Source organism: Crocodylus porosus, unplaced genomic scaffold (genome assembly GCF_001723895.1).
Source record: "Crocodylus porosus isolate Cpor-Errol unplaced genomic scaffold, CroPor_comp1, whole genome shotgun sequence".
Classification (NCBI taxonomy): Eukaryota; Metazoa; Chordata; order Crocodylia; family Crocodylidae; genus Crocodylus; species Crocodylus porosus.
The window spans coordinates 40,415,514-40,441,606 of NW_017728907.1; the positions used below are offsets into that span (position 1 = coordinate 40,415,514).

At 40.8% G+C, this 26,093-nt stretch overlaps 1 protein-coding gene and 1 long non-coding RNA gene across 12 annotated transcripts in view; one reads left to right on the plus strand and one right to left on the minus strand.

Annotated features, from left to right (window-relative positions):
- The window catches only part of ADGRL2 (adhesion G protein-coupled receptor L2), a 488,780-nt gene that overhangs the window by 323,558 nt on the left and 139,129 nt on the right, over window positions 1-26,093 (minus strand). The window lies entirely within an intron of this gene.
- LOC109307353 lies at window positions 7,596-10,311 on the plus strand. The gene is made up of 3 exons (XR_002100243.1): window positions 7,596-7,655; window positions 8,648-8,945; window positions 9,728-10,311. It is a non-coding gene; the product is annotated as an uncharacterized LOC109307353 (long non-coding RNA).

The following is a 26,093-nucleotide window of genomic DNA, read 5'->3' on the forward strand; positions in this document are numbered from 1 at the left end:
CCCCACCCCCAACCCCAACAGACTTACCAGCTGGAGGCCTTTTCTGAATTCATTCAGATGCATTGAATCAATTCGGAGCTTTTTAGTGGTCTCCCGATTCGATTTGGATTTGGAGATTCAGTCACCAAATCGAGCTGAATCTCTTCTGAATCGAATCAGCTACTGAAGCTTCACACAGCCCTAGTAAACAGCATTTTGTGCAAGAAAAAAGACATGCAAGAGAAAGAAAATTGCCCCCGTATGCTATTCCAACAATCTGCTGATGAAACATTTGGGGAATCATTTCTTACTTTTCTTTTTATCACCCTGATATTCAATCCTATTAATGGGACATTTGTATTAGTGTCTTCAATGTAGTCTTTATAATATCATTAATAAGTGGAGACAGGATGGAAAGTGTGTAGCAATGACTCCTGGGCTGATCTTTCACGACAGACCAGCAATTCTTAGACAGAAGTCCTTCCTGCCAAGGAATTCATTTTCTCTAAAGGCATGCTATATTTTACTGCAGCCGGTTACTGCTTTCACTTAATTGCCATGAGAAGGCCACATATATGACAGAATTGAAATAAGTTCAAATGCTGTCACATGCAATCCAAGGAAAGAAAGAACCCATGAAGTCTTCCTAAAACTCTTTTTCTGGCATTCTTCATTTAAATGGTGCAAATTGACCTCTTGGAGATACCCCTGCTCGATGTACCGAGAGATATATCCATGCAATATTACAAGAATACTAGTCAAAATGAAGTATTCCAGACAGAATTTACCATGATCAGAATGGCAAACTTTTAAAAAAATTCTAGTTCACTCCTAGCTAAAATTTGCTGTTGCCAGTTTAATTCTCACTTACAGCAAAACTTAGGAATCATATTTTTTTTGCTGCTTCACAGACTGTTTGAGTTATCTGTCCTTTCTTTAATCCAAGGGATTACTCAACAAAACCAATGTTCATTCAACAACATTTACAAAATCTGTTGTGGATTACCAATATCATCAGTTAAACCTGTTTCAAATTTATTGCTTTCATTCAGGTTAAATAATAAAAGGGTCCATTTGTACCACCACATGTATATACACGAATCGAGCTTTCATCATTCTCTACAAGTTTAATCCAGTGATTTATGTTTTTTAACACAGTTTTGGGGGAATCTGTTGAAGAAACTCAGTCAGACTGATAGACGAGTTAGAGTGGATTAATGTGATATGTGCTATGTATAAAGCCAGGCTGTTCTGTTTGGAGAAAGGAAAAAGTCAAGTATTTTAACACTGTAACCCTGCTCAAGGTTCTAACCATTTTAATGACTTTAGCAAAGGAGAACCGAGCGAGTTTGAAAAAGTTCAAAGACAATGATCTTTGTTATTAGAAATATGTTAGAACGGCAAAGCTGCCTTTTTATGCCTTTTCTTCAGTGACATCAGGAAATACTGCACCTCACAGTAGAATTTTCTGATGTTTAAGCAGACATGGCAGTGGCTACATGCTATTTTTTAAAATTTATATAAGTCTTTTGAAACTCTTCCAGTCTATCACTATGTAAAAAACAAACAGAAAATTAAACATAAATGTTTCTCTTGTATTTTACATCACAGGTGAAAAGCCTAATTTAAATTGAATTGAATGGGTGCACAGAATGGCTAAGGGCTTTGGTGATGGGATACAAAGCTTTTTTACATTTGGAACAATAGTTAAAATGAATCCTAATTTAGAGGGGTGTAGATTGTAGCAGTGTTAAAACATCTGAAAGTTTTTAATGCACCTAATGCTGATATGGTGGTTTAGCTGAAGTGAATTTGGTGGTCAGTTGAGTTTCAAATGGATAAGTGCCCACAAGGTAAAAAACCACAGCTTCACCACTGAAATTATTTGCAATCTTGTTCACACTCTCAGCAAAAGGGTCAAGAATTAATTACTTCTTCACATCTTGCAGCACATTCTCACAATCCTGAGAAACATGAAAGGGTTCAGGGCAGAGAGGGTTGTAATTGCTGACACTTATGCTATACCTGCAACATGGAGAAATAGAGGTTGGGTATGAAAAAAATCCTGCACTGTTCAGAACCCTATATGCATTTTTCTATACTTTGGGTCTCTGGGCTTATTATTTTATGTAGCAACTTCTTAATCTTCAGCTAGAAATGAAGACTTTTTTTGAACAATTCTATTTTTTGTTTGATGTTCAGTAAATATTATCCTTCTCCCTCTCTTCCTACAGAGGACAAACTAGAGCTTTAAAAAAGGAGCATTTAATTTTGTTTGCTATGCCATGTCAATGATTTCAAATGCCACCTAGCTGTAACTTTTGTTATCTTATGGAACTCCTTATACTGCAAACATTGTCAAGCTGCAAAAAACTAAACCATAACAATGATGAGAAAGTACACTCTCTTGCTTGTCAAGTTCAAATGTGAGGACCTAAAAACAATCCACATTTGATTGCTTAAATAAAAAATGGCTGGGGTTTTTTTTGGGGTTTTTTGGTGGGGGGGAAGGGGGGTTGTGCTGAGCTCTTTGAACTTCCAGTCAGTTCAATGGAGGCTATGGAATTTCAACACATTGGAAAGCAGATCACTTTTCTGTATCAGGAGTGCCTGAACCCAATTGACAATCGATGGGTGCATCTACATGGGACACATTATTGCGCATTAGCCTAATTTAGTGTGCATTATGGTCACGTGTCTATATGTGCACACCCTTAATATGCATTAAAAAGGGCAAAATTAGGCTAATCATGCCTAAATTTGGTGCCTGCAAATGCAAGTAGTTAGTGGAACCTGTCTTTGACTTCTCAGTAGCAAATAGCAGGTATTAAATTTAGGCTTGATTAGTTAAAGTACATTAACACATGCATAGACATGACCTGGCACTAACTTTAGTGCTGGGTCTACCTAGCCACTCGGGGAACATGGCAGGGCTGCAGGGACTTGACACTAACTTCAGTGCCAGGTGCACTAACTTTAGTGCCAAGTCCCTGCATGTGTGGACACCTGCCAAAAACTGCTTAAGATGCATAAACGCTTAAAAGCCCTTGTAGATATGTCCAATGTGAATTAGTTTCCTGTGTGTCCTAGATGGTTTTGAAAATAGCATTAAGATTTGGAAGTCATCTAGGTGCTTATGAAAATGTTAGCCTTTAACTCTTGATTCTTTTTCTTGCTCTTTACTTTATGTAAATTCACAGGAGTCATCATCTTTTATGTGGCTCAGTTTACTATCTGTAATCTAATAGGCTTTATCAGTGTTTATAGGGTGTTTTAGAACCTCTGATGAATAACACATTAAATGCAAAGTATTATTATTTTTATTATTACAACTTTGTGATAAAGAACGCTTTTTTTCAAATTCAGAAGTACTCATAAGCAAGGAACATTTAATTAATTACTGCTCCTGGTATCTTTGATTAGAGAGAGTTGGCCTTTAAGATGCTACCTTGCCCTGTAACTCATGACAGTAATGACTAACTTCAGTTCGTGTTAGAATATTGATTTGCAGAATAATTAATATCTGGCCTATCTGGTTTCCATTAGCAAATATACTCATATTTATACACGCACAAACACACACACACACACACACACACACACACACACACACACACACACACACACAGTTTTTTGTTATACTATTCCCATGTGTTAAGGAGAATGTATTAAGCCCTGAGCAGGGAGCCAACATAAGGACTATATAGTCACTTAAATTAGGATCCTATTAACTCAGCAGTCAGTGAAAGAACAAGATTTTGAGTACCACCAAGCACTGTCCTAGTCACCAAACATGATCACTGCTATGAAAAATAAAGTTAATCAAGGAATGGCAACAAGTTTTTGGAAAACTGAAATTTCCAGAATTCACATTTTCAAATGTTTCAGAATTGCAAGTTGTTTCAAGGAAACCAGACTGTTAAGTAGCACAGATCCACTTGTCCAACCTGCCCCTCACACCTCTGCAGTTCTCCTGAGAAAGTGTGAACACTCCCTTAAAATGGACTGGAGTGGAAGTGACATTGCCTTTTAAGTGTTGGCACTGATATACCATGTTGGAAAGAAAGAATGACAAAATATCCAGAAAAAAACAAATGTAATAGACTCTGCTCTGTCAGTCTGTTGAGCATTTTGAATAGGTACTTGGCATCTTTCATCACTTCAGTCTGCTGAGAAGAAATGTAGTTTTTGAAAGTTTGAATGTAGCTTTGAAGCAAACTTGTCTGTAAATCTTTGACAAATCTTTCATTACAGAAGCATACAAGCATGGCTACTGATCTTAGCAAGTCTTAATGACAAGGAGAACCATTTATTATCCATACTCTATACATACCATTTACAGAATAAGGTGCATGTCTACAGTAAAAGAGTTATATAGAATTCTGAACAGCTGTTCACATCAATCTGCCTAGCAGTTCTGAACAGGCCTGAAGAGTTTGTGTTTCATATTGTTCAGCATGGAGCTAGTTAGTGGCACCTGTCTTTGACTTCTCAGTAGTACTGACCCTTTATGGTCCCAGTTTATGCATGGGATTGGTTCAGCAGGCCTCTTTAAAAGCACCTGCACTAAACACCACTTAATCAACAACACTTTGTAGTGGCACACAGTAGAAAAACATGAATAAAGGGATAGTTTCATAAAGTTCTTTAGGGCTAAGTATAGATCTTCAGAAAGCCCCTGGTGGAAGCTCTCTAACTACTTAAAGTGCTACAAGTTAGAGTGGGGGCTGTGCAGGCCACCCCCAGATTTCTGAGTCAGGGGGAGGGTTGGGTGGGATCTGCCCAGCGAGGGAGACTTCATCTATCCACCCCGCAGTTCCCAGAGTGGCCAAAAGCCGGGTCGAGGAATCTGCTGCAGCAGTGTGTTGGCTGCAGTTGTCAGGAGGCTCAGGTAGGGGGGAGACTAAAGCACTTTAGGGTGCCTGTACACATGTGTGTGTGTGTGGGGGGGGGGCTACTTCAACACACTGTAATTATAGTGCATCAAAGCAGACTTGATTTATTGAGTCTGCTGAAGTGTTAATTAGCAAGCCTCCAGCAACCTCCATGTCTCATGTATCATCAGCCCCGCTCTTCAGAATGGTGGTGGGGGCACTATTTGAAGCATGGGAACACTGATACATGAGACACTGTGGCTGCTTAAATTAGAGCTGCTCTTGGAGTCACTGTAGTTAAAGTGCCCCCCCACCACGAACATGTTTAAAGCTGTCCTTAGTCTGCTGCCACATTCATCAAGGGTTAATTTCGAGCATAATCCACCATTTTCAAAGTGCTTTAAGTGCTGTGAATGCCTTTACTGTTATGGCTTTAAAGTGCTTTCTGCATGCTTAACACACATTAAGTGTAACATCTGTACCTAGCTTAGGTCAGATAAAAAGGCACATAGTATGTCTTGTGCATTTAGGTCAATGCACGTACATGCTCTTGTATGTATATACATGCACAAGTACTGTATTGAGCATAGACACCACAAAAGTGATTGATTCACCTGTGCTCAAATCAGTGAAATTATTGTGCCTTGGGAAAAATTCACATCCTTAAGATAGGCAGAAAGAGGAACTTGCACTGCAGCTCCCTATAACCTGGGGCACTGACAAAGGAGGACTGCTATACTTGTAGGCAATACTATTGTACAACAGCCCTGATGATAGATAGTTCATGGGAGAGGAAGTGAAGCAACGTACACGTCACTCAAAGTAGATCATCGTAGATCTCCAGGTGGAGCAAGTATTGCTGGTGTCTTTAACCAGATGCTCCATTGCCTATATTCTGGGACATGACACCAGAAACTGGCATAACCCCAGGTCTGAATATGACCTGTGGTTTCTCCCCTTTTTGATCAACCAGGTGTTTTAATATACTCAGTGCTATCTGAAACAACACAAACTATCTTGGTTTTGTGTGAGGGGGAAAATGGGCCTCTTTATAGCATACATTTTTATACTGCAATAAAATTGGCACCTGGTATAGCAAAAAGGATATCAGCATGCACTTTATATGACTTTACAGACTTCATGTGAATAATGCAAGAAGTATTAAATGAAAGAAGCAGTGAAATTACCACTGGTGATAATTTTTCGAGCACAGAATAATTTCTTGAGAAAACAAGAGGCACTATTCATTATGCTCTATCACATGAGCTCGGGTTTCATTTTTTTTTTCTTCTGGCATTAGGTTTGAAAAATGCAAGGATCCCAGCTGCTTAATAATGACGTTGTTGTATTCATGCAAATCCCTCAGAACTTATGTCAACATTTAATTTTACAATAAATATAAAAATAAGACTAGTGCATCTGTTGTCCCCTGGGTGGTAACAGATGAGTCATCCAAAACATCTCCCCTTACAAACACCCACGCTATTCTAAAGGTAATAATAGTCAAAGAAAAGTGTTAACATTCGTGTGGTGTATTGAAAGAAGTTTATAGATATTGACAGTAGTGCTCATGAAACAGATTATATCAAAACACCAAATATATTACCTTTACCCCAGTGGTAAGCTTTTGTAAATTGAAGTCAAATATGTAATCGGTGAACTCTGCTAGGATGATAAAAGCAAGAGGGGGGGACTTCAGGCACTATGAACTTAGAGATGGAAATGTTCCATCCAAGCATTTCTCCTTAATGAGTTTTAGAATCAAAATTATTTATACACTGTATGAGTCTGCACAGTGGATTTATATTTTGCTGCATTCCTTATGCAAGCCAAACTCCCATGGAAGTCAATAGGAGTTTCTCTTGTATAAGGCTGCAAGAGAAAGCATCTTGAGTATTTAAATCAAACCAAAGGAAAGAATGTCCACATCTTTATGTGAAAAAAATCCTGTAGTGTTGAATAAAGATGACAACAGAGTTCTACCAACATTAGCAATAGGAGTCTGTAGAAAAAAACCTATAAAATGTAATACAGAATTATATCATGGCTATGGAATTTTAAAACCATTTTATATCATTTAACACAGAAATTTCACAGAAAACTTATCCCCTATTCTGTTCTGCATAAGAGTAAACCCACTTGAAGTAGGCTGTATATATTTAGAAAAATGTGTGTTTCTTCAAATACCAGCAGAGCATATTGCTAGTTTTTATAATTTGAGATAGTTACAAAATTGCTCCTAATTCTGAACTTGAAAAAGCTAGCAACATTAGCAGTTGTTTTTACTACCCTGTGCACAAGAATAAAAATGACAGAAAAAGGTCACTAATTGGCTTGGTCACGTTTACTTGCATTTTTACTTGTTGTAATGGACACTAGGATGGAAAGTGAGACACATCATAGGCAGAGGGTAGTACATCAGACTGCCTGCTGTGCCTGAATCATCACATTAGGGGAAATGCACATTTTAAAACACAGGATTTGCTGATGTACAGGGACCAAAACAGCAGTGACCCTAGGTGAAATCCTAGCTTGAAAGTCAATAGGAGCATTGTCTTTGATTTCAACAGGGCCAGGATTGCACCCCATACGTGATTCACCATAGTAGCCTTTCAGAAACAGGCACTGAGTGGAGGGAAAAAAGTTGTGGAGTGCAGCAGTATATAATGTGGATTCAATGGATGCCACATTTGCCTAAATGAAAAAGTTGTTGCTGACCATTTCCATTGCTCCATCCCACACGATGTAGTAATGTCTGCCCCTTGGCTGCCCAAGTAAGGATTCTGTCCCTCAAGTTCCTATGTAGGTCATACAAGTAGAGCCTTTTTTCACCTCACATGTACCTAGGTGATCAGCACTTGGGAAACAGAAACACCTTTCTGCTTCTATAAAACAAGCACCATTTGACAAGAGCAAACAATGGAGCTCATTCAGATTTCTCATCCCATCAGGGATTATCATAATGACTCTAACCCGCCTACAACTTCTCTTCTTTCGTAGTGCTTCCTTACATACACCCTTCACTCTGCTAATTCAGCCCTTTTTCATGCTCTTTCTCCTTATGATTTCATACCTTCTTTCACATTGCCTCCCCCACCTGGAGAATCATTTCCACATTTCTGCAATGTACCCAGTGACCTCATTCTCTTCCTTCGGGTTCTTTCTCATTGCTTTCTTTAGCCTAGCTCTCTACTTCCAATCACTGCCTGAGACCTGTCCATTGCCACTCCTTTCCGTGACCATGCCGGGATTTACTAAACAAAGCAAGCGAACAGAAATCAAACTCAAAAAGCTTTTCCAGAGAACATTTCTTGTTCCCTTCTTTTGTTGTCATACTGCTAAGGCTGGCTTTCTTCACACAAAAATACACGTGTTGATAGTGTCTCTGATCATGGTGTGTTCTGTACAATCAGATTGTAAGTTGTCTCAGACAGCATCTTGTCTTTCTTTGTGACTGTAAAATACTAAAATACCACTTATGTATGATTTAAATAAAGTAAGACACTGACAAAAAGACAGTTGTATTAGCTGTGTATTCACGTGTCCCTTTGACTTGGAAATGCTGTGAGAGTTTTTGAATGAGACTGTGCACGGAAGAGTATGTTTATCTTTGCAACTCGGCATAGCCTGTGTCCCAGAGGAACTGCTTGGTATTAATGAAAAGCTGAATAGTTCCTCTACCACACTAGGGATACCCTGTCAACTATATTGCACACACCCTTATTTCGTAAGCCGTCCTTACTGTCTTGTCTTCCCCTTTTTCTCTAATTTCTTATGTTCGATTTTACTTGCAGCCCTGAGCTCCAGCTGCACAGATTGAATTTTCTTTTCCATGATGAGAAATCCTCGCCAATGACTATTTGTTTTGTCTACATGATATGGCAGAGTTGTAAAAATGTATCAAGTAGACTACAGACACACTAGCTTTTTTGTGGGGCATTTAGAAATTTTAAAACAAACACCTTTACTTTTTGTACCACTGGAATACTGACTCCAGGAGTCCTGTATTTGATAACATGCTCATACAATGCACATGTCTGGAATGAAATGCCTGATCTTGCTAGATACCTTCAAGATATTATCAAAATACAGGTGGGTAATCTGGTAACCCAACCTACTTGGAAAAAGTATGCAGTGGGAACTTGATACCTGAAAAACCCTAATTGAAGTGAATGTGTGTAAGAGACTTGGTAACCTTTAACTAGAATCCTAAATCAAACCATTTATACAACTATTTTTGTTGCTTTTAGATGTCTCACATTATAAATTTAAAACAGGTAAAACTACCAAGAAAATCAAAGCAGTAAGCAGACTTCTTAAAATATAAAGCATTATAGATGGTTTTGAGACATTCAGGATTCCCCCGTTTTATGTTACAGCTCATTTTTGGATTTTACTGAACACTGTGGAGTTATTTCCCCAATTACGTTTGCCAAAAGAAATAGGCTGATCCACTATGCTAGAGACCTACACTATTCTATTTTGCACTGGTGTGAATGAACCAGAGCATGATGCAAAGATGCAGTGAACTCAACCTTAACTATCCTGTTCTGGTATACACAGCGTGTGGTGTCCACACACAACAATCCCTGCAAGCATTGCAAAGCCTGGGGATTGTCGCACCTGTCTCAATTCCCAGCAAAGCTCCCTGGAGCAGGTGCATAATGTCTATGGTTTATAATGTCTGTTTGCACCTGTGCCTCTTAACTAATGACCCTTTTCTGTTTTCTCTTGGTTTGATCTCAGGGGTGAGAGAGATGCTGCTGATGCAGCAGACAGGCAGCTGTGGGAACCCCCAGTAAAGTACATTAGGGGCATGTGCCTGTGTGTGTGCCTGCTAACTAACCACTGATTTTGTCCTTTATCTTTTGCAGGTGACTTCCCTCAGGATTAAAAAAGTTCACATATTTTAGAAATTCTTATAAAGCTTGTTAAAGTTCATGTTACCACTATGTGCTTCTGTGCTGCTCTGTGGGTTGGGATACTGAGGAGGCAAAAAGAGCCCCTTGGGTCTCTTCTAAGAGGAGCGAGTGTGGGAAGCATAGTTTTAGGACCAACCAAGTATTTCCACATTTACTCTTGAGCCGGCACACACCTGGTACCGAGTACCTTGACAGGTGACAGAGCCAGAGTTCTCAGCTGTGAAGGCTGTTAATTGAAGTGTAGTCAGGAGCACAGTGGCATAGCACTGGGAGGCAACAAGGATGCTGAATCATACTCACCATTAACGAAAAACCGAGCATTGCAAAATCAATGTAGCAAGGCCATTTGGAAGTATTTCCCCCTTCTCATGCCTATGTTTCAACGGTAGGCTTGTTGATATTGGGGCCAGGAACTGGCTGGAAGAGCACGTGAGGTGGGCTGCCAGCAAAGCTCATTTAATATAATAATTGCAAATAATGTCTTGCAAATATAGTGTTTCTTTTACTCAAAACCTTCTTGCTAGCAGTTCCTGGGCTGTGTGCACGCGTGCATGTGTGTGTGTGTACTTGTAGTTCACAGCTATTCTTTGAATAGTATAGATGAGCAATGCTATAGATTGCTCAAAAACCATTTGTTTTGCTTATTTGCTATCCATGCTGTAAGTGGCCACAGTTTTCTTTCTGCTCCTTGAGAGGAGGGTTGCAGCACTTCAAACAAAAGAATAATGAACAACAAATGATGAATGGTGAATAACAAATACTTTTGCTCATTCATAAGTGCCCTTGTTTGCTTATGATTGCATGCAATTTTGTATAAAAAGCAGCCACCTCCTAAATATGTATGTGTAGAAAAGCCCCTTCACATGAATATTCTTGAATAGCAAATAATGCTGAATGAGTCAAATACAGGCCCCAAATTTGAATGAATGTTTGTGAGCAGTATTCTCTCAGCACTAGTAGCATACACATAAGGAACTATGGGCAGAATAACTCCTATTTAGAGCTAATGGATTCGTGTCCCAGCCATTTGGCAATCATTTAAAATCTGCATGTAATATTTAACCATAATTCCACTGAACCATATAAGGTAACTTATATTTCATAATTTAAACATCCTCTAGATAAATACATGTCAGTACAAGCAGCTTTTGTATCTTGTATCCTTTCCTTGGCTTAAAAGCGTTCATCCAATATCAACTAGGTAGTGAACTTTGAAGCAGAGTCCACTGTAATAATAGTAAAGTTTAATGATGCATGGCTTTGAGAGACTGACAAATTCCCAGCCAAAGTATTGATTTCTAGAGAATTTATGAAGCACAGGCTGTATTCTGTGTCATTATGGTCCATTTTTGGCTGGAAGAATCATGTAAAATAGATTTTTAAATGAGTGGTAATAGCCAGACATAAAGAAGGTATTGATGTGTGTCATGAAGGGTGAAATAGCATGCCAGGTAAAGGCATATAACAAATTGAAAACAACAGTGCTGCAACTCCTACAAATGTAAATTTGTTTTTAGTTTTAATCAAACCTGTGTATCAATAGGTACAAATTTTGCTACACAAGTGCAGAATATATTAAAAAAAAACCACAGGATTTTTTTTAAATGCAATTATTTACAGTTCGATTTCATGCTTCACTTTAGAATACATGTCTATAAAATGCATATCTCACTTACAGACATGTTAATCAATATGAATTGTGTACTACATTACAACAAAACTACATCTGAGATTATTAGAAAAAAATCAAATGCACGTAGTTCTGCTTACTTGAGCAATATGTGAAAATTAATAGCTCGAACCTCGACAGAATTCTTGGTTAGAAGGCAGGACGATCTACCTTTTTAAAGCGAGAGCTCTAATAAGACTTTCTGAGATGTGCCCTGACAAGGTAAAACCAAATTATGGCACAAACAAAACTTCCAAATGGGTTAAAAATATGATGGTGTAGCGAAACTAACACAAAGATGGAGAAAAAGAGAAGAGTAATTGATTAGGTTGCTAAGGTTTTACAGAAAAGTAACACTGCATCTTAATTGCATTCCAGCAGCCTCTTTTTGAACTAGAAAAAGAGGTCACCTAGGTCTAACAGTGTAAGGGACCTACATAGTCCAGACATAAATATATCTCCCACACACCCAGAAACGCCATGAGAATCAGCTAAATCCTCCTCAGAGCAGCTGCTTTTCAACAATTCAAGAGTTTATCAGCCTAATAAAAAAACTGGCCTGGCAGGAAAAAAGGCTGACAATCTCAATAGGCTCTTCTGTGGCCTAGTGGGACTGAAGAACTCTTCAAGGTCTTAGTCAACTCTGAACAGAGGGCTCTGAACTGGCACACTCATCTACACCACAAGCAAGCTGTGCGACCCAGCAAGAGGCCATTCTTTACATAAACGTTTTTCCCAGGAAAAATGCAGGCAAATTCAAAGAAAATGGGTTGAATCCAGGGTGCAAGGTTAGTACAAAAGTACTTTAGGACTCAGAGAATCAGGAAAAATTGTTTCCACCTGTAGTACAATCTTAAAGCAGCAAAGACCACAGCACTGTTCCAGTTAGAGTCCATCCACAGTTTGGTTTTTTTATGTTTTTGCTGGAGTTTATAAAAGCAGCCATCACTTCTCAAATGTAATGTATACAAGGATTAAATCCCCTGTTCGTGTTTTTATAATAATTCTAAAGGCTCAGCTTGGCACAGTATAAATAAGTCAGTGACATCACTGCCTTCTTTCTTTCTCTATTTGTTATTTATTTTTAAATTAAGTTTTCACAGGCTATTTCACCTTAATTCAAATCTTCCTGTCTATTTCCAAGTTAAGACAGACCTTTAAAGTTATTGTAACATAGCTTTCATGTGTTAATATGTGCATACATATAGTATACCTAAGTGTACATAATTACTCTATCTGACTGAAACAAATCAGCTTTACTAAAAGAGAACTGTCCCTTTTATCAACAACATTAACAGCTGAAAAGGAGAAAATAAGTCAATTTAATGGCATATTAGATTTAGTAAATCAGCCATTCCTACAATTATTAGTTCACTTGATGACAAGTGTTCAAGAACCACCTTTGATCACTGACAAGGCCCCACAAAAATCGTATAAACTATGATAAATACCTATAATTAACAGCATGAAGTTATTTCTGACCTACAGCAAAGGAATGACTTCACATACTTTAAAATTTTCAGGTTGTTTACTTACTGATCTATGTGGTTCATTTGTGCTCTTAGACTTTACACTGTGAGACTGCTGTAATCTGCCTGCATGCTGCTGCATGTACGAGAGGAGCATCTATAATGCATGGCTAATTTGTGTGTAATTGCAGCAATTTGCATGTGCAGATCAATGAACTGTCTAAGCAAATGGCAAGTATGCATCTAACAGCTGCTCTTCGGGCACTTTGGGCTGTACTCACAATGAAACCCATTGCATGTACAAACCAGAGACATAACTGTAAACAGGCAGAAGGGTTTGGAGACCCTGACTGAGTGGGGCAACACTGTGGTGCAGTTAGAGGTAACCAAGCTAGTTCAGGTGTTATGAAAAACAAGGAGCACTTCAATACATGCTCCAGGAGTGGGTGTGGCTCCAAGAGCAGCTCTAATTAAAACACCACAGTGTCTTGTGTATCAGCGTCCCCATGCTTCAGAACAGTGGAGGGGCCACTTGAACTAAAACGCATTTGACAAGCTTTAGTTAAAGTGCCCCCACTGCCATTTTGAAGAATGGGAATGCTGATACATGAGACACGGAAGCTGGCTGGGGTGTGATAATGAATCAAGTCTGCTTCAACGCACTGTAATTACAGCGCATCAGAGCAGCCTCACCGCATGTCTATAGGCACCCAAGAGCCGTGTTCCAGATTCCTTGAATACACAGAAAACCTGCTGACTTCAATGGGAGTGTACTCAGAGTGGTAACTTCACTAGCAGATCTGAAGATTTTAGAAACCAGTCTGGTAAAATTCTGCTTTTTTCTTCTTTTGATCTTGTTGTCAGCTCATATTAGTTGATATAACTCAAAACGTCATCTTCCTATGAAATAGCTGATCACTGCCTATATTTGCCATTCCATAGACTTCCCAACCTCACGCATTCTTTTAACCTGGCCTTCACCCAAAACTGCTTTCACAAAGACCAAATTCTTTCTCTGATTATCATATTACCTCCTCCTACATTAATCATTCTAGATTCTGTCATTTCCCAAGACTTCTTGTCTATTAATTTTATGATTTCCTTGATACACTTTACCCAGTGGTACCATTTTGGACTCAAGGCACCCCTCCATAACTTCTATGAATTGAGTAGCACCCAATTTCAAAATCTAATTTACATATTAATAGTACTTACCTCCTTGCAGAGGGATCAGGAGACTGGCCCAGCAGGGACAAGCTTGAGCCTGCCCTTATCTCCTCACATCTCACTTTTCTCCTTATACCTTGTGGCACCCTTCAAAGGATCTGGGGGCACCTGGTTGAGATTCATTGCTCTACCAACTTCTTCCATCAGAAACCACACATGTGTTCAATCTTCAATAAATCCAACTAGATCTTAAATACATGACACTTTTGTCCTCCAAATTGGCATGAAGCTTTCATAATGAAATTCAAAATGGAAGGGAAAACAAAGCCAGGCAATTCTACAAAGCTCTACTAGAAGTACATTCTTGCAGATCCTAACATTTTCTGTAATGTGAATAATTCTTCAGATATCCTGAACTATGGCTTACATCTAAACTCAGTAAATCTGGAACAACTTAATGTTCTTCAGTAGAGTTAGTCTGGATTCACACCTGTGTTTCTGGAGAAAGATTTGGCCAAATATTATTTTAAATCACATTTATTTAATTCCCCCCTAATATGCAGAAAATTTGGTGTTCAGGGTATGAATGTGAAGAAGAGAATGGTGCTATCCCAAAAGATGTTAATGGGTTTCATTAGTTCAGTATCAGATCCAAGTAAAATTACACATCTATGAAAACCCATAGGTATGTCAAGACAAAGGAGCAATCAAGTCCTTAAATGTAGTACAACTGAGGCAGGTCAGAGTAAAACTATATGGATTAGGAGTTTCCCAGGTTACAAATGTGGGGCTAGAATATTGATAACAAGGTGTGCGGGATTGAAGTAGAAAAAAAATCACAAGTGCAAGCATGACAGGAAGAGAAAGAAGAGAGATAAAGATTCCTGGGCAAAAGTGATCTATTGGAAGGACTCACTTTCTAAGCAACAAAAATGTCTGCTGTTTATTGTTTAGACCATGTATAGAGTATCAGGATTTTTTGTACATTTTTTTCTAAATAAATGTTTATATTAAGAATATACCTGACTCACACAATCAATTTCTCATTCTAATGGAAACAACCTTGAAAGTTCTTGGCTAATTACCCAGGTCCAAGGGACCATGGTAGTTTTTTTAACAAATTAAACTAGTGGGAAAAGTTGTCTACAGTTAATGCAACAGCAAGCTTTACTAGGAGTACGTCAAAATCATTTGTATTCTTTGTGGCTAAATAGACAAAGTGAAAGGCACAGCTTCCAAATGGTTTCCTCTGTGAACTTTTGACACAAGTTTACTTAATTTCTTGGCTCTATTTGGCTAGTGGTCTGGGATGTGAAGCAAAGTATGTCACGGCAAAATGAGAACAAAGACATAGACCAATAATGCACAGAAAGCAAAACCAAGCCATGCAGTAAATGACTTACAAATTAGGCTTGATAAAATACATGGTGTGTATATTTATAATAACCTAAAAATACATTTACTCGTCTTTGTTTTTGGTTCAGGGAGGAATTTTACTTTTAGAAAAGCATACCAAAGTACAGTCTAGACCACCAGCCCTCAATCTTTTAGAATCAGGGCACATTTCTATAACGTCTTTAAGTCAGGGACACCCCAGTTGAGAACCACTGTTGTGCTGCCTTAGCTTACTTCAGCGGTTCTCAACCAGAGTACTGCCACCACTGCCAGTGTTGCTGTTGCCACCAGGTAAAAGGATCAGACTGGGAAAGGCTGTGGTATCCAGCCATCACAGCACTGCTGTCACAGTCAGAGCATAGTGGTCACTGTGGTACAGACACACCCTTAGAAAAGTTTTGTTAAGTTATTTTGTGGTGCTGGCCTCGTGCATACTGTCCCAGGATCAAAGAGAGCAAAAGCAGCCTCCTCTTGTGTAAGTGTTTCTTCCATACAACCAACAATCAAAGCCACAGCACAGTGGGATAGTGGGCACAAGGGGAGGTCAAGGGCAGGCACTTCTCCAGATAAGATTTTATTTAAAGAAATATGTCTCTTTATTCATATTCTGAGTTGCAGGAAGCGTTTTTCATTACACAAGAGTGTGCAGTATTATACAGGTTTATAGTCAGTTAGTCTATATTACTGTAATCTACCATTGTGAAGATTATGTAAAACAACATTTCCCACAGGGTGTAGTCTAACTAACCTGGACGGATGCAAGTGAACTGCTCTCAAAAGGAAGAACAGGTCAGAGCTTACCAAACGTGATTCACCACAAGGACCGAGGGGAATAATTGCTGTCTGCCTGACTTGTTTTACTTCATGTTATGTGCTGTATGTACTGTTGTCACTATGTTGGAGTGTGGGATGCTGCTGGGTGCTGCTATGCTGGCTTTTTATATACTATCACACAATAAAAACATGGTGTAAAAATACACAGGGAAGTATAACACAGCCTATCATCTGTTCTATCCTAGCACTGCTAATGTTGTCTAAGTCTAAATAAATGGCTCAAATACTAGCATCGTACTTGAAAATTCTTCGCACAGCCCTCATGTTTTTGAGAAGAGTAGCTACATAGAGTTTTAGGAATTAAAGATGAAAAAACCCTACACAGACATCTAACTTATCCCTTTACAAGTGAAAGGCTGGCTTGTACAGGCCTGTGCTACAATATTTGTTGTCACTAATACTTTTAATTGAGCACCTGAACACACGAACTTTTCAATGGATCATAAAGGACAAGACACAACAATTAAAAATAATACCTGCCAGTGCATGGATTTAATTTGTTTTATTTGAAATTAATTTATTGTTTAATTTCTAGGATATGTGAATCAATATATGTGTTTGTTAACACTCATGTAATTGTTTTAATAATGTATCTCTTGAAAGTAGAGGCAACAGATAGCTAGTTTAAAAGATTCTACATAGCACACTATATATCCTAATTTATAGCTATATCTATCTATCTATGCACATTCCACAGAATTTTAAAACAGTATTTTTTAGTATCTGCAAGCTATTTGCATATCTATACAGAATTTTGATTTATAATTATATATTTGAAGCATGTAATTGTACATATACTTTAGCCTGCAAAAATATTACGTGTACTTCTTTGAAGAAATCCCATCTTAAAAGTATGCACTGTTTTTTGTTTCTTAAAGTGGATATAAAACATAACATCCCGTCTTTTCTACAATAAAAATCATTTTATTTTCAAGGTCCTTAATAATAATTCGGTATTTTTTCCTTCAGTTTCATTATACTATGCTATATAACTTTTACTTTATATTAAAATGTATCTCCTGTATAAAATATTGAGAGCTCACAATACCCTCCCATAAACATATACATCAGAACATGGCACTATTATAATTAACATGTACCATAATATATTTATATCATGAGGCTTAATTATCTTGTTGGATGCACACTGGAAAGGAAAGGGTGGAAAATGTATCAGACAACCGTAAAAGTAGTGCCCTGTGGCTACATGCTACTTTTACCTGGGGATAGGGGTCAAAATTACATCATTCTTAGCATCTAGCTTTTATGTGAGATAAGGAATTATCACATTCACATCCTATAAACACAGGCAATAATCTACAAAAAAGAAAATATAAACCAAAATAAAAATACAAAACCCCATATAACTTATAGATTAACATCACTGAAGAGTGTCTTCCAAATATCATAGTTTTCTGCACATTTCTGAGTATGGCAAAGCTATATTTAATTATTAATGAAACCCCTGCACTTCACTATTATATAAAACATTCTGCACTGTATAATATTTGCTTCAAAGAGAAAGATAATAGCATGTCAGTCTGTCTGTAAATCTAATGCTTTAGTTTCTACTAAAACACATTTAAAATGTCTTTAAGCCTTCTCCAACATGTAAATAATGATAAAGGTTGAGGAATTTTGCCTCCATACACAATGATAATTAATTACTAGAGGAAACCTTACATCTGTAACATTAAACATAGTCACTCTTCAGAGAGCATGAATGACACCAAATAAAAAATATTGCCCATTACTAGGAATAGAAGAATTTGTATACAGGTCCCTGCATTTGAAACTATCCATCTTTATCCTTAGCTTTTTCCTTCTCTACCTCATATTCTAGGCTAGAATTCAAACAAACAACTCTTGTAAAAGGAAACTCAGCTCTTGCAGATGTGAGCAGCTAAGATGCCCCCACAAACTTGTGGGAAAGACCAATCACAACAGTATTCCCTGTACATAGGGACTGTGTATAGGGACTGCCCGTCCTTAGCACAGCCATCAGAGCAGAGACAATGTGGAAAGTAAGACTACAATCCTTCCCCTCAATCAGTTTTATCATTATTATCTGTAAAGAGAGGTGGTTAGCCAGATTATCTGAAGTCAGGCAGAAGGCAGAGGAGGGTGGCACTTTAGAGATGAATTGACCAGAAGCTATGAATAGGTGGACTATAGTCCTGTGCGAAGTGGCAAGTATTCACTTTGGATTCAGATTTGGCTGATTCGGAGGGGCAGTGATTCGATTCAGTGATTCAAATCACTGTCCCAATTCGATTTAGCTGAATCAGATCTGAAGATTCAATGCCGCTTCGGAGATTCAGCCATAGACTAAACGGGCAGCAGTCCTCACTGTGCTGGACACAGCTGCCTCCAGCTGATAAGTCTGCTGTGGTGGGTGGAGGGGAGAGGGAAGGGGCATGGGAGGCAGATCAATGCCCCCCCACAGTAAGGGAGGGATTGGGGCTGGGGCTAGGACAAGCTGCCCGGCTGGGGTAAGGGGGCGCAGGACTCAGGAAGCGGGGTAGGTGGGGGCATAGGATGCAAGCATGGCAACACTGGGAGTGGGGGCTATGCCCTGCTGCTGCTTGCCCAGCTGGAGTGAGGGGGGGCATGCAATGCAGGTGCAGCTTGCTCCAGGTGTAAGGGGGCAAGTGACAGCAGGGCAGAGCCCCCACTCTCACTGCTGCCATGCCTGCATCCCTCTGACTCCTCACCGAGGACTGTGCCCCCCCCCACCCCGGCTGGGCAGCCTTAATCCCTCCCTCACTGTGGGGGACATTGATCTGCCCCCTCCATGCCCCTTGCCTCCTCCCTACACCCACCACAACAGACTTACCAGCCAGAGGCAGCTGTGTCCAGGGTGGTGAGGACTGCTGCCTGTTTAGTCTATGGCTGAATCTCCAAAGCGGCACCAAATCTTTTCTGAATTGATTCAGAGGCTTCCTTTTGATCTTTTAATTGGTCTTCGGACCTAAAAATTTGGACCTTTTTAATTGCTTTTCTGATTTGATGCAGATTTGGAGATTCAGCCGCTGGATTGGACTGAATCTCCTCTGAATCAAATTGGCTACTGAACCTTCACACAGCCCTAGTAGACTATTACCTACAAAAGCTTACATCTCTTTGAATCATTCCATCTCTAAAGATGCCACTCTGCCTTGCCTTCATTATTATTTGTAATGTGGCAGTGCCTAGCAGTTCTCATCATAGACCAAGCTACCTGTGTGATAAATGCTGTATGAACACATAGCCAAAAGACTCTGTAAGGGAGAGTTATATGGGGGAGTCCAAGGAAACAAAAAAGCAATATTATTCAGCTTGATAGACATTGGTATTATCAATGCACCAATGGCCTAATGTTGTCAAGTGTTTTATAGGCACTGTGGCAAGGAACTGTTTTAAAGCAGGATTTTAAGAAGGATAATTAGGTAATTATCCACAAAATGACAAGGACCTATTCTCTCAAGCAGAATGGGAAGCATGGGGGAAAGCATGAAGGAGATTGTTTGAAAATTAGCAAATGGATGACAGTGACTGGCATTGTGAGCTGATCAAATAAAAGAATTAACATGGGTGGGTGGGTATGGGGTTGTGGGGGGCTATAGGTATGTGTGTGTGGATATGTATGTATATAGGGTGTGGGGTGTGTGTGGATGTGGGTGGGTTGGTTCTGGGGGTTCTGGGAAGGTGCATTTGTGGGGATGTGTGGGTGGGTATGGGGTTTATGGGGGGCTGTAGGGTGTGTGGAGGGGGAGAGTGTCTGGGGTGGGGTGTGTGGGGGGAGTAGGGGTTCATGTGTGTGGTGTGTGCACATAGTAGTGAGTGGGGCTCCCTGCAGAGGCATGTGAGTGTGTGTGGGGTTTGTGGACTGTGTGATTGTGTGGGGGGAGGGTAGAATTGTGGAATTTTCAGGGGAGGGTTTGTGGTTATGGTGGGGTGTGCATGGGAGACCCCAGCACATGCCCCCCTGAGCCGGTCAGCATCCGCCTCTACCCCACAACAACCTGGACCTCACAAACCCTGCAGTGCCTCCCTGCCACTACCAGCAGTGTGCAGCCCCAGCCCACCCTGTCCCTGCTCCAGACTCACCCCAGCAGGAGCAGATCAGACAGAACCTGGGCACAGCCCTGATCCTGCGCACCCTGCACCTGCTCTTGGCTTGCCCAGCCAGGCTCAGTAGTGGTGGCACAGGACAGAAGCTGTTGCTCAGTGCAGGGGAAAGCGCACCCCCCAAGGCCATTTCTGCTGAAGCTGCCTGGTGCCTGAGCCATGCCAGGCTGCCCTGCATCTGCTGTGTGCTGCCACTGGTGTCCTGCTGGGCAGCCTGAAGCAGGGCAGCTTGGCATGGCATGGGCTCCAGGTAGCTGCAGCAGGGACAGCCTGGAGGTGCTGAGGGAGAGGGGCCACTTTTCTTCCCTTGCTGAGCAACAACTTCTGTCCCAAACCATCACTGCTGAGCCTGGGTGGGTCAGCCTGGAGCAGGTACAGGGCACACAGGGTTGGGGCTGTGCAGTGCAGGTCCCTGCTGGCCCCAGCAGCGGCAGTGGGACTGGCCTCAGCAGCAGCAGTGGCTGGAAAGAAAGGCAGTCCAGCTGCAGAGCCACCTGAGCCCCACTGCATGCCCAGGGGGAAGCAGGATGAGCCACAGCTGGACTGTGCCTGGGCCTGGGACCAAGGGACCCACCATGGGCTGGACAAAGACCTGTGGGCTGTATTTTGTGCCACCCCCCATGCTACATACTGAAAAACCATGGATCACCACACTTAACGTCCACAGAAAGAGATTCCAAACACACCAAAAAAGCAGTGATCAACATTCAGGCCCTCAGATATCACCATGACTGGTCTGTGGAGAATATTAGTAACATCCATCTCACAAACTAAAAACTGCCTTTACCCAGCAAGGATGCTCCAGCAGAGAAATAAACCAAATGTTTGAAAAAGCCACCCAAATACCCTGCAGCATCGTACTACAATACAAAAAGAAAACCCCCACTGCCCACAGACCCTTGGCTGTCACCTATCATCCCACACCTGAACCATGAAGAAAGGTCAAACAACTACAACCTATACTGGAAAATGAGCAGATTGTGAACAAATATTCTGAGGCTGATTCCTTCCCTTCCTCTCACAGCCCCAACACACCCTCCTGGCTTTTAAACCATTCCCTAACCTTGCCCAACTCATCATCAGAAGTAAATTCCTGTGATCAACACACACCTAAAGGGTCCCAGCCCTAACTTAACAATAAATGCAAGACCTGTCAACTGATCTGTACTGCCAAAACAATATACACTCCCCACAACAAAATCATCAGACTCTGTAGATCATACATGTCTATACTGGAATGTGGTATACCTCGTTCAGTATACCAACTGCCCTTGTAGAAACTACATGGGTGAAATCAGACAAATGCTTTGAACTAAAATGAATGATCATCGAAAAAAGAAAAAAAGATAAAAGACAGAGAAACTGGAACACAGGTAGAACATTTTTCACAGAAAAAAATACTCCCTAACCTTGCAGTTCTTTTGCTCAAAGAAAATCTACAAAACACCTTCCCAAGGCAAGCTTGGGAACAAAAATTAATTAGCCTATTGGACACTAAGAACCAGGGACTTAACGTACACAATGACTTAACAGTTCATTATAATCTACCTGATACTATTCTCTGTGCTTCACAGGTGATAACAACCCTCCTGAACGATCTTATTCTTCCATTATCAGATGTCTACTGCATCTCTTTTGTCTGTTGGCTACCTGAGAATTTCTTATTTCCTCTCTTTATTTACATATGGAGTTTTCCACAAGCTTCTGTTCCATCTGCTCCTTAGCTCTGCCCTGTCTGCTTCCCTCAGAGATCCAAAGAAAGGTAGTGTTATACCTGAAAGCTTGTCTAAGGGCTGTTGGACCATGCAGTTGCTCCAATAAAAGATATCACCTACAAAAATGCTTGCCTCTCACTTGAAATTACAGTGATTTTTGTGTCTGGAGATTTGGGGGGGCAGGAAGGAAAGGGGGGTTGTACCCAAAAATTTGACAATTCTGGTTAGGAGGAACAAGCACTGAAAGATGTTACCTGAGAGCGGCTGTTGATTCTGGTGTCCCCGCTAAAGCGGCATCTGGGTTCTGGTGCTCCCTTTCCTCACCCTTAGTTATTATTATATAATAATTATTATATAATAATTATACCCTACTTATTATAGGGGGTGGGTTTTTGTGTTGGGGTTGGGGAGAGAGGTTGTGTGAAGATTGATGTCAGATAGGATTTTCTAGCAGAAAACTAGTTACACATTGTAATGGAGTGCAATGAAATCACTGAAAAGAGAGGGGTGAAAATGTAAGTCTTCTCATGATTAAGCACAAAAATATAATTGTGTCTTTCTTATCATAATTACATATTAGCTCAATATTCAAAATATTCTGAAGATATTAGTAATAGTAGTTCTTATTTATCCTAAAAATGATAAATAGATTAATTCTGGCATGCTCTGTAATAAGCACTCAAATACAAAAGGCGGAAGCAGCATAGATTAAGTAACTTCTGACGTATCATTTTTACCAGTATGAATTCCTGAACGTTGAAGGCCTAGCGGGGCCAGGCCATCCTATCCTGAAGAACCTGTGGCCCCAGGGGGCCCCGCAGCTAAGGGGCCATGCCCTGTTCACCCCCTGCTGCTTGCACCATGTCTAAAGGGCTCGATTCATGCAGGGAGCCCCTTCCTGGCTGGGGGGGGAGGAGTTCCTGGCTCTGCTCCCCTGCTGCCCCGAAATATTAGGATCCCCCAAGCCAGTGGGGGAGCTAGTCTTAAAACTGGGTGCAGGGCCAGGCCATCCTATCCTGAAGAACCTGTGGCCCCAGGGGGCCCCGCAGCTAAGGGGCCATGCCCTGTTCACCCCCTGCTGCTTGCACCATGTCTAAAGGGCTCGATTCATGCAGGGAGCCCCTTCCTGGCTGGGGGGGGAGGAGTTCCTGGCTCTGCTCCCACCCTGGCCCTAGCCCCAGCTCCGGGGAAGGAACCCAGGCATCCCCAGCATGTGCTCACCCCATGCCCCCTGCAGCCCACGTGCACATAGTCCAGCCCAGACTATTTTATTTCAGTGAGTTTATACCGCAATTAACCACAATTTTGATTTTTTGATGGATCAGGGCCCCCCAAAACTATACCTTGCAGAGGGCCCCAAAAACCTGTGGGCTGGCCCTGAGGCCTAGCATCCCTGACACATATTTTATATAAACTTCCACTCTCATGAAAGGATTCATAGAGTGTGGACAGATATAATACCTGAACCATTCCAAAAATGTCACTGATAAGGAACTGGTTCACAATTGTCCCTGGACAGGACTGTCTGCACACACACTGCTAAAGGTTCTAAGTAGCAGCCTCATATTTTAGGATTTTACTGCTGCCACAACGTTCCCAGGGGATGGTAGATGGTAGAGATATTCAGACCATCATGACTTCCAGAGAGGAGTGGAGGGGTTGCCAGGTGCTGGGGCATGGAGGAGGTGGGGAGGTGCTTGTGGTTCCCAGGCCCCCCCGAAGATCTCTGTGTCTTTTCCACCTCTTTCTGAAAAGCCATGCTTCCACCTGCCTGCTACACTTTGTGGTGCCAGGCTCATATGGGGCATGCAGGTGGCAAGCCACACAGGCCCCCAGCCCCTGACAACCCCTCCACTCCTTTCCTTCTTTCTTTTTTATCTATGTTATATATAATTGTGGTCTTGTTGGCCACATTGAAAAGTGTCACCACCAACTGGAACGCAACCTAAACACAGCTTTGACACCCACAAACGACAAGCAGGGAGATGTATTGGAATGTTGATTCAGAAGTCACAGGAGAGAGGGAGGGAAGGTGTGTGCAGGATGGTTACCACTGTTAGTGCAACTTTATTGTCAGGGTATTCAGAATTTCTGCCTGGGTGCTAGATAATAATTATAAACAGAACAAACAACCAGTTCTTGAGCAAAGTAACTGTGACCGCATAACAAAGACAAACATTGCTGGGTACTGTCTGAAGTACTCCCCATTCCTGTCATACATCCATGGAATAATTATAATTCTTTTACACAAAACACTGTCAATAACATCTTTTATGAATCCAAAAAAAAATCAATGAACAGCATGCTTGAAATCGCTAAAGTATCATCACTTATTACTCCACCAATGCTTTTATAATTCTGATATATTAGGTATAGTAAATCCTCCTACTGGGAGCTGCTTGTTTGTTCACAAAATCTTTATTTTAATAGAAGAATTTGAGCTTGAATTTGATGTTTCCCAGACCTTACCTACCCTTCCTGTGTTGTCAACTCTTGCCATTTTAAATGAGTCTTGAGATATCTGATGTTGTTCTTAAAGGCCAGTTCCTGGAGCCTAGTGATTATGTGAGAACTGCAGCTTTCATTTCTCTCTCTCTCTCTTTCCCAGCTCCCATAGTTGAACAGAAGAGCTTGAAAACATAAACCATAAAGATCTAAACAGAGAAAGCCAATCAAAAGAATGTCAGATTTATTATTTTTAAGACTCATGATTTTTAGAACAATATCTTGATTTGGGGGGTGTGGGGGAATGACTTTTTTTGAAACAGTTGAGGCTAGCAAACGAGGGGAATGATGGAAGGCTAGGAGAGCTATTCTGAAACAGAACAGAGAGAACATGAATGAGGCAAGAGTACATTCCTTTCCTGGCTACTCCGCCTTCTTTGACCTTATGAAAGCTTTTGACTCTGTCAGCCGAGAAGTGTTGTGGAGCATTGTTCTGAAGTATGGATGCCCACCAAAAATTGTCACCATTCTCTGCCTGGTTCTGAATAAAGGATCTAATATACATCCTTTTGAGGTTAAAATCGGAGTTAAGTAAGGCTGCACTGTCGCTCCAACACTTTTCTTAATATTCCTTGCTGTGATGCTACATCTGACCACCAAGCTTCCAGCTGGAGTGAAGCTAAGCTACTGAATGGATGGTAAGCTGTTTAACCTCAGTCAAATCCGAGCCAAAACCAAGACCACCCTGACCTCAACCATTGAGCTCCAGTGCACTGATGGTACTGTAGTGTGTGCTCACTTGGAAGCAGACCTTCAGGTAATTATCAATGTCTTTACCGAAGCATACAAGAAAATGAGACTGACGCTTAACATTCAGAAGACCAAGGTCTTCCACCAACAAGCTCCTAATGAACAGTCCCCAGCTCTGGTAATCCAGATCCACAGTGAGACTCTGGAGAATGTTGAGTATTTCTGATACCTCATAAGCCATCTCTTGCAGAAGGATGACATCAACAAAGAAATCCAACATTGTCTCAAATATGCAAGTGCAGTCTTTGGATGTCTGAAAAATGAGTGTTCAAAGATCACAACGTCAGATCCAAAATGAAGTTCATCATTTCTTCAGAACTCATGATCCCCACCATGCTGTATGGAGCTGAGACATGGACAACTTACAAGGGACATCTAAAGTTGTTGAAGTTGTTGTCAATGCTTCCTACAGAAGATTTTCTGAATCCAGTTGGAAGACAGATGCACCAATGTTTAGCATCCTCCTGCAAGCAAACATCACGAGTATTCATAGAATCGTAGAATCATAGAAGTAGGGTCAGAAGGGACCTTGTAAATCTTCAAGTCCGACCCCCCCGCCTGGGCGGGAGAAAAGACTGGACTCAAATGAGTCCAGCCAGGTAGTCATCAAGCCTCTTCTTAAAGATCCCCAGAGTAGGAGCCAGCACCACTTCCCTTGGAAGTTGGTTCCAGCTCCTAGCCACCCTAACTGTGAAGTAGTTCTT